Genomic DNA, 10,521 nt, shown 5'->3' with positions numbered 1-10,521 from the left:
AAGCAAACAAAGCTTCAATCACAACCCAAACAAGTCTTAATCTCTAATTTTCTCAAACTCCTAAACTCCACAAATTCTCTTCAACTTCCAAGTTTAAATCTTCAATTCTTGATGTTGATACAAAGATCACAATATTATGAGAATAATGCATTTGAAGATGTGAATATATGTGAGCAATATAGAGAGAGAAAGTGGGTACTCTCGAGAGAGAATGGGTTTATGCAATATGACCCAACAAAGAGCAAAAAGTGAAACTTTAAAGCTCATTCTCACTGCCAGGAACCGGTAGCCAAAGTGGGAACTGGTTCCCACTGGGCAGTGAGCAAAACGTGGATGTGGACCACTTTTGAGCCGGTACCAAACTTGTAATACCGGTAGCCAAACTCCAGAGACTTATGTAATGCTCTTTTGTAGCTTGAATCGGTAGAAAGTTCCTAGAACCGGTAGGCACATGACAGACCTGAAATTTTTAGACTTAAAACTTTCAAAAAAAAAATTTCTAACAGTCTTTTTGAAACACTAAATGATCAAATAAATAAACTACAATCAAAAACCAATAATCTTTTTGAATTTTTTTTTTAGATGTTAGATTTTTATTTTATTTTAAAACAAAATAAAGAACAAATCATTGAACAGTCAATCGAAGTCATTCAAGTCCACACATGATCCAAATTTCCAAAAAATTTTCAGAGATATCTATGAACATAAATTTTGACTCTACAGAATATTCAATCAATTTCAATTCTCACGAAATAATCACAACATGAATTTTAACTTGCAAATTTTAATGAAACATTTAGACATCAATGTAGCAAGTTCAAGTGTGTGTGTGCAATCCATCTCATCAATTTTCAATCAATTATCAATAAATCATTGTCCAAACCATATTGATCGAAAATCATCAAGATAAAATAGCCTTTGAGTAATTTTTCTAAGTAAGGTGGCTTTCACTCTAAAGAGCAGACAGCAATTCCCCAATTCAACTTATCTCCACCTTTCTTTTTACTCATGTAGCTCCACTTCAAAGTCTCATGGGAGCTTTCGAACACATCTCAATAGGTAGCCTTTTCCTAAACAAAGAATTCAACAATTTTTTTTATTTTTCTTTTTCAAGCTAAATCTATTCATTTTTTTTAAGCTCCTATATATATTTTTTTATAACAATAACCTTTATAGCTTTTATGATCAATATACTCCAGTCAACAATTCAAAGATTTTCAATCAAATTTTTCAGATTTGAACTAGTGCACAAAAACTTATGAACTTAAGAGATTCAAATCTAAAAATCCCTTAATCAATGCAAATCAATTTTCATTGTATAGATTACAAACCAAGAGTCTATTTTTAATCAAAAATCATGTGTCCGAATTTGCATTCAAAGATAGAAGATCATAAATTCAATGGAAGAATTTTCACAAATATTTCATGAAGGCTATGATTAGAAACTCAACCCTAAACCAAACCCTAGAAAGTGATCCAATGGCAACAAAATTTTCTTTAACACACAAGCCATGATCACTAAAAATCATAGGACTCAGTTTAAAGGTGAAGTCCTTTTAGAAACTTGTTCCAAGGACTCAACAGGCACATACTTGATCAAATCAGATTTTTTGATCCACACAGTTCTCACTCTCAATTCCTGAAATTCTTTAACATTCTTTACTTCTCCCTTAAGCAAAATTTCAGTTCTAGAACTCTTAGGTGACAATTTCTTTTTCCTCCTAGAACACACATTTTTCTTAGCATGAGAATTTTGAGACTGAATTTTAGAAAAGTATTTCTTTTTCTTGTGAAGGCATGAGTTATACTTATGTCCATTCTTTCCACAAAAGTACAATGCAACAATATAGGCACGCAAGACATATCAGAATATGATGCATCAGGCAAACATGGTTTAGGCATGATAGCAGGTTTAACAAAATTTGTTTTACCTTGATTACTAGAAGAACCTTTAACAAATCATAACCTTATTTTATCATTCACATCCTTACTCATGTTGATTATGTTATTCAAACTGTTTTGACTCATATTAAACCCTTTCAGTTTATCTTATTCAGATTTCAATTTAATTTCAAGATAATCATTTTTCAAAGCAAGACATTCCTTCAATGAGTTAGCAACACTTACCTTATCCTCAAGAATAATGATATGCTTCTCAAGCTCAGTGATGACAAACTCGCTTTCTACAGCCTTTCTTTTTGCCTTCATCAATCTGTTTTTTTAGATCTTCATTCTCTCCTTTTGCTTGGATAAGCTCCTTTGCTAGCTTATTGATTGCCTGTTTGGTTCCAATGGTTTCTTTGACCATCTTCTTCAGTCTTTTATTGTCCTTTTCAGCCTCTTCAACCTGTTCATCATGAACTTCATTGTCTTCATTATCTGAATGGTCAGAATCAGATAAATGAACGACATGAGGACCCCTATCAAGAAAAGCGACATAAGAAAAATCATTAGTAGAAGTAGAATTTTCAACCATAAAAACTTTCATTACTTTTCCTTTATTCCTATATTTTTGTTCTTTCCTAGGACTAGGACAAACATTGGATGTATGACCTTTGCCACCACAATTCCAGCAAATGAATTCAGTTTATTTGGATTCTTCTACTTTCTTTTCATTAAACCTAAACTTTTTCATCTTGTCAAAATTTTGAGGATTAGCCATGTTGTTATTCCTACTCCTCTGTTGCCTTTGCAAAATCTGACTGAATTGCCTTGACAAGAATACAATATCATCATCAGAGTCATCATTCACAAAATTCTTAACCTGTATAGATTTTAAAGCAAGATTTTTCTCCTTCTAACTTAAATCAAAATTTTGCATCTCAAAAGTTTTTAATGAACTTGTTGTTATTCCTTCTCCTCTGTTGCCTTCGCAAAATCTGACTGAATTGCCTTGACAAGAATGCAATATCATCATCAGAGTCATCATTCACAAAATTCTCAACCTGTGTAGATTTTAAAGCAAGATTTTTCTCCTTCTGACTTAAATCAAAATTTTGCATCTCAAAAGTTTTTAATGAAACTAACATCTCATCAACTTGACAAGTAGTCAAATCCCAATGTTCAGAGATGGTTTCAACCCTAATCTGGAATCTTTTAGGTAAGGACCTTAAGATTTTCTAACAGATTTTTTTTATCACTAACTTTTTTCCCTTATTGACGCAGTTCAGAAATTATTTCAAGAAGACTAGAATAAAAATCAGAAAATGATTCATCTTTTTTCATCATAATGTTGCCAAATTTATGAGAGAGTAACTGAATTTTGGACAACTTTTACTTTCGAAGTTCCTTCATGAGTAACTCACAAAATATCCCAAGTTTCTTTAGCAGTTTTACAATCAGAAATTCTAGCATATTCAGATGGATAACAGAATTAATAATTAAATATAAAGTTTTGCCATTAGCATCATTATGCTAAATTTCAATAGCAGTAAAAGTAAAAGTATCTTTTAACTCTTTGACTATTTTACCATCCACAGTTGTATCTACTAAAGGAGATGTATAGCCAGATTCAACTATCGCCCAAGTTTTACCACCAGAATTTTGCAAATAGGCTCTCATATTTGATTTCCAAAAATTGTAAGTATCTCCTTCAAATAAAGGACCACGTTGATTAGAATCACATTCTTTTAATGCATAAGACAAGATTAAAACAATTTTTGAAAACAAAACTAAGCTTTCCAACAAGGATTAACTCAATGTATAGAGTTTGACTCTGATACCAATTTGTGAGTCGTACGTAGCGGAATGTATTTAGGAAAGTTTTAGGTTTTGTACAACAAACCTGTGTCGTTACCAACTTTATTTATTTTAGCAATTAAACAGTTAATCACATGTAGATAAAATAAAGTAAAGGATAAAGTTAGAGATGACACCAGGATTTTAGCGAGGAAACCCTAGTTGATAAAATACGTCAACTGTTATGGGAAAAATCTCATGGACTTGTGCAGTCCAAAGTAAACCAATCCACTATGCTTGAAACAAAGTACACCGAACTTTGACTTTGGCTCACACCCTATCGTTCTACACCACACCAACTGTAGACAATCCTCTAGCTTTGCGACTCCCTATTCAACAACAACTTGACCTCAGGCTTACACTTGATATTTGTAGAAGAGTAGCAGGTAGATCAGACAGCACTCAACAAATGCTCTAACCCTTCCAAAGTGTGACTGCGTTTAATTCTGTTCTTCAACCGTCTGAATGATGTAGAAGAAGATCTGCTTCGTCTGATCGATGTTAATACGACTGAATGATCACAATCAGGATTCGAACTCCATAACTCTAACCTAACTAGGTGAATATGTGTATGTTCTAGGAAGACAACAGAAAAATCAACTTTGATTTTTTGAGAGGGATAAACTTCCTAAGGCTTTGTATGATATATGAATAATGATTAAAAGCTGTGCTTAAACCTTGTATATGACATGGTTTATATAGAGGTTTGCAAAGTCATATTCCTTCTGAAAATAAAGAAAATTTGTCCATAGGACTTGGAAGGAAATTGGGATAAAAAAGGAAATAATTAGAACAGGAAACTGAAAGTTCTAATGCTGTAAGGACTCTTGGTACCAGTTCAAGAAGGTCAGAAGCCTTTCCGACGCACTTTGTGTAATACCCCTAAATTTTAAGGCTTTTATTTATTTATTTTATTTTGTTTTATTTATCTACATGGCTATTTAAATTGTTAATTTTTATTTGTCATTTAAATGCTAAGTGTTTAGTGTTTATTTGATTTTATTTTTTATTTACTTGACTATTTGAATTATTTGTGGAGTGTTTAAATTTAGCAGAAATTGTTTTGTTAATTGTAATTTTTTTTTCATTTGTGTTGTTTTAGATTTATTTTTTGTAAATTGTATGGATGGATAGATATATTACCATATTATAAATAAATATATATATATACTATATTAATGTGTTTATATATATATATATATAGATGTAGATGTAGGCGTGCATATATATAAAGTATATGTGCACAGTAGTTTAAGGTGAATATTGATGTCAATTTATTATTATAAGTTAGCATTTGTGTTTTTATTATTAAAATATTATATTGTTACCTTATTAACTTTCAAAGTCAAACGTGTTATATGTTTTGTTGATTAGAATGAATAAGTCTGTTAGTTATGTTAGATTAGAATTAGGTTTTATATATTATTTATTTATATAGTTAAGTGCTGGGTGGGTAAAGGAGAAACGAAACAGAAAAGGAAAAAAAAAAAAAAAAAAAACAAAGCGGCGGCGAGACCCAGAGAGGAAAAAGGAGAAAAGAAAGAGAGGAGAAAGAGAGAAAAGAGAAGGAGGATGAGTGGTGAGGCTGGCTGTTGTGGGTGGTATCTGGAGTACAGAGGTAGACGACGGCGACCCAAAATCCGCCGTTGTCAAAGGGAAGTTTGAGAAGAATGGTGCAAGTCCTTGTTCTATTCATCCTCTTTGACTTCATGATCGGTCCATCTCTAGAAGGATTTTAGGGTTTTAATTTCAAAGATAGAAGTTATTTTGATTGTGTGATTAAATTGGGTGTTAAAGTATGATGTTTGTTTGTTTGTTTGGTTTTTATTTATTTTTATCTATTTTCCATAAATGAGGTTGTTGTTTTCTTGAATTTGGTGGTTTTATTCTTGGATGTTTCAGGCACTTTAGGATTTAGATATAGGTCTTTGGGACTTAGTTATAGAATTTCAGAGGAGCTTCAGATGGAGGAAGGAGCCGTCTTCTTCAAGAAATCGGCTTAGTTGAAGGGGGCAGTCAGTTTTGCCAATTTGTCATCAAGGCTGAGTTATATTTTGATTATGTTTAGGCTTTGCAAAATTTTTAATAGGGACCCATGTTGTTCAGGGTCAGTTTGGCACTATATAAACCTATAGTTTTTTTTGTTCCTAGTGAGTCAGTGCTTTGAATTCTTAGATTTAAATTATACTATATATATATTCGGTATTGTTTGATGTGGAGTCAATTATATATTGACTATTTGTTCTTTTTGTAAGTAGTTACTATAATATTATTGAATTAATATAGTAGAGTTGTTTTTATTGCAAGTTATTAATTTTAAATGTCTACTAAAATGATTATCTTGTTTTGAAAAATGATGGTTGAGAATAATACTATGTTAATTCGTCAGGAAACGATAAATGGCTTTGGTTGCATTTTTAAGTTGTTAGTATGAGACTTTTAATAGCTTGTAATTTTATTTTTATATATTTGGAAGGTAATATAATATTTGATCGTGCAAGAATTAATGTAAATATTGTTACTTGCATTAAGTTAATTAATTGCATGATAAGTATAGAAGCCCATGCCGCCATTTAAAATACTCAGTTAAATTCTAATAATAATGTATATTAATTTTTAGTATACATACTTCTATAGGAGTATATAATGGAGGACCATTGTCAGGATATGATCTTAGCAGCACCATTGTTAGGATATGGCTTACTGGTATATATACTAATAAATCAAGACCCATACGTTTTGTCATACCATTGTCAGGATATGGTTATGGCCTTAAATTGTGCCATTGTCAGGATTTGGCTATAATTACTTACATAATATATTTAATTGGATACCATAATACGAGCTTGAGATCTCGGGATCGATGGTTAGGGTTGGCGTATATTGCCAGATGAGATGAGTAGCTGGTTATAAGAATATGTGTGCCCTGGTAGAAAAGGTACTCATGACCACCTTGTGTGCGCTTGCATGAGACCTACTATCCGGTTGAGGCTGTCTTATGATTTAGTGAAAGTCTATAGTGTGTATACTTTTGTATATTGACCTACGTAGTTATTGCATGAGTAGGATTATGATGTATCGTTTCTCGGATCTCTGTTTGGGATGTAGTAGAAAGGGCTTATTCATGGGTTTTGACCCACCTTTGTTATTATCTTTTCAGGTCTTCGACAGTTCCAAACATAGAGTCTGTTCGTGTAGAGCAGAGGCCAGACTTCATCACTCTTCTGGTGTCATTGACGTAGGACCTCCACTATGTTTTTATTATTATTTATTATTTTGAGTTAGACATTTACTTATTTTGTCTTTAGTTGGGATTTTGATTAGGGGTCCACACCGTATGGATTCCCAAGTTTGGAGGTTTTATTCCTATATGAGAGTTTATTGGAGATTTCTGTATTAGAGGATTTGTTATTTAATTATTAATTTAGATTTTCCTTTCAGCGTTATTTATTTATTTAATTATTATTCCTCTTGTGTTTTGTGCTTGTTTATTATTGATTGGCTGATATCCCTTGACTTTGTATGCGGACATGATCAACCCGTGTTTCGAAATTTAGGAGGTATCACAGTTAGTATCAGAGCAGTCCAGGTTCAAGTGTCTCTAGGGTTCTTTCATATAAGACTTTCGCGTAGCGTATTCTTTTATTAGAGCTTAAGTATAGGATTCATTGTATTCCTTTACGGTCCGCTTAAATCGTTCTGATGTTTTTCTTTCTATGTTAACAGTATGGTTAACGCTAGAAGAGGACAGAACATGCAAGGAAATAGGTGGCAAAGGAGAGCGGCACGTAGGCAGCAATATCGTATACATCATCAGCTAATGGAAGAAGAGCAGCAATTGCCAGGGTTTCAGGATGATGATGGTCAATTTCACGAAGAGCAGGAGGAAGTTCAGTAGACTCAGGGTCAGGGAAGAGATCCAGAATATCCTCCTCATCTTAATGACCTGATTGCTCGGGCTATTGAAGCAGGGGTAATAGCTGTACTTCGAAATCAACCACAGGTTCAGCAGGCACCTATACCAGTACAGGTGGTTCTGACAGATTCTTGGGAAAAGGATAGGAGTTCTTTCACAGAGGGGAGCCCGCCTGAGTTCTCAGGCTCCATCGATGCGAAAGTAGCTCACCAGGGGAAGTAGAACATCGAGCGACATCTTCGCCTGGTTCAGTGCACGAAGGTTCAGAAGCAGATGCTTACTACCTTCAAGCTAGTTGGAGATGCACTACAGTGGTGGGAGTCAGTTACCACCGCAGAGGAAAGGATGCCATTGACTTATGATCAGTTCAGTGCTCGCTTTGATGAGAAGTACTTTCCTTATGCAGTCAGGGCAACTATGAAGACAGAATTCCTCAATCTGGATCAGGGAAACATGACAGTGGCAGAGTATGAGCAGTAGTTGACACGCTTATCTCTTTTTGTTCCAGAGGAGGTGGATACCGAGGAGAAGAAGCATAATAGTTTTGTTAAGGGACTGATGTGGTCTATTAAGTGAGCTATTACAGGTAGTCCAGCCTACACTACTTATGCTCAGGTGGTGGATGCCACACTACAGCAGTATCAGTTGATCATGGACTTCAGACAAGCTAGGGGTGAGAAGCGGGGTGGTAGAGACTTTGCTAATCAGCCAACTGAGAAAGGATATGGTAATGGGCATAGACAGAATGATAAGGGCAGATTTCAGGGACAACAGCCTTGGAAGAAGCACAAGAATGGTTCAGACGCTCAGAGAAATGGGGCACCTATTCAAAGGCAGCAGAATGGGGCACCACAAACAGTACAGGGTCAACCTCAAGGTAACCAGCACAAGAAATAATTTGGCCCTTTCAGAGGCTTTTGTTATGGTTATGGAGAGCTCGGACACACAACCAAGAGGTGTCCCAGGGCTATGCAGGGACATCATGTGCAGCAGGGGCAACGAACACCATTTCCCTTACATGCTCCACAGGTGCCACGCATTCAGGGACAGGTGTTCCCGGCTTTACCAGCACCACTGCCACCACGGGGGCAGGCACCGCAGCAGTTGCACTATGGCAGGGTGTATAACCACATGCCACAGGATATTCAGACTTCTTAGGCTATTGAGGGTATGTTTCCTATACACGGTAGATATGGACGTGTTTTATTTGATACGGGTGCTACACATTCATTTGTGTCTAGTACATTTGATGCATCATCTGGGATGACTATATAGTTATGTGATCGACTCCGTAGTATTAGTACACCTATAGGTGTTACTTTTATTTTGCATGAAAGTGATGGACCTATGACACTAGATATTGGTAGACTTAGATTTCTAGCCAACCTATTGGTCTTGGACATGCATTCTTATGATGTGATACTTGGGATGGATTGGTTATCTCATTACCATGCTTAGGTAAATTGTCATGATAAGTCTATTGTGTTTGCTATACCAGGTCAGGATATGTATATTATTGTTATGCCACATCATAACAGGGGATCTAGCACTCATTTATTGTATATTGAGAAGGAGTCTAGAGAGGAGATTACTGTAACACTGGATAGTATACCGATTGTACAGGAATTTTCTGACGTATTTCAAGAGATTCCAGGGTTGCCACCGAGTCGAGAGATAGACTTCGTGATTGATCTAGCTCCAGGCACTACACGTATTGCTAGGGCACCATACAGGATAGCACCATCGGAAATTCGAGAGCTAAAGGATCAAATTCAATAACTTCTCAGTTAGGGTTTCATTCGTAGAAGTACTTCACCTTGGGGAGCACCAGTGTTGTTTGTGAAAAAGAAGGATGGCTCACTTCGCCTGTGTGTAGACTACAGGGTGTTGAACAAGGTTACTATTCGTAACAAGTATCCTTTGCCCAAGATCAACGACTTATTAGATCAGTTGAAGGGAGCTACTTACTTCTCCAAGATTGATTTGCGATTTGGCTATCATCAGTTTCGATTTAGGGAGAAGGATGTTCATAAGACAACATTTTTAACTAGATATGGATCTTATGAATTTCGGGTCATGCCTTTTGGGTTGACTAATGCGCCAGCTATCTTCATGGATTTGATTAACAGGGTTTTCAGGGCTTACTTAGATCAGTTCGTCATTATTTTCATCGATGATATTCTGGTTTATTCTAAGTCAGAGGAGGACTATGCTAGACATCTTTGCATAGTATTGCAGACACTTCGTGAGCATCAGTTGTATGCCAAGCTCGAAAAGCGTGACTTTTGGCAGTGAAAAGTGAAGTTTTTGGGTCACGTTGTGTCAGAGGAGGGAATAGCGGTGGATCCAGCCAAGGTCTCAGCTGTTTTAGAGTGGGGACAACCTACCTCACCCACTGAGATTCACAGCTTTCTGGGATTGGTAGGATATTATCGCAGATTTATCCAAGGTTTTTCAAAAATAGCGGGACCACTCACCCATCTGACTAGGAAGGGGATACCATTTGTATGGGATGAGCATTGTCAGACTGCATTTAACACATTGAAGAGTAAGTTGACTTCTGCACCTGTTCTACCTACTCCTCAAAGTGGGATAGAGTATCTTGTCTACACAGATGCTTCTTTGCAGGGTCTGGGATGTGTTTAAATGTAGGAGGAACGACCAATTTCTTATGGGTCCCGTAAGCTTAAGCCTCATGAGCTTAACTATCCAACGCATAATTTGGAGTTAGTAGCTGTGGTCTTTACTTTACGCATTTTGAGGCATTATCTGTTGGGGGAGTCCTTCAGACTATTTAGTAACCACAAGAGTTTGCAGTATCTTTTCACGCAGAAGGAGCTGAATATGAGATAGCGTAGGTGGTTAGA

Source organism: Cornus florida, unplaced genomic scaffold (genome assembly GCF_030987335.1).
Source record: "Cornus florida cultivar Cherokee Brave unplaced genomic scaffold, ASM3098733v1 CherokeeBrave_3.0.0_Hap2_Chr03, whole genome shotgun sequence".
NCBI lineage: Eukaryota > Viridiplantae > Streptophyta > Magnoliopsida > Cornales > Cornaceae > Cornus > Cornus florida.
Note: the sequence above shows the minus strand (reverse complement) of the source record.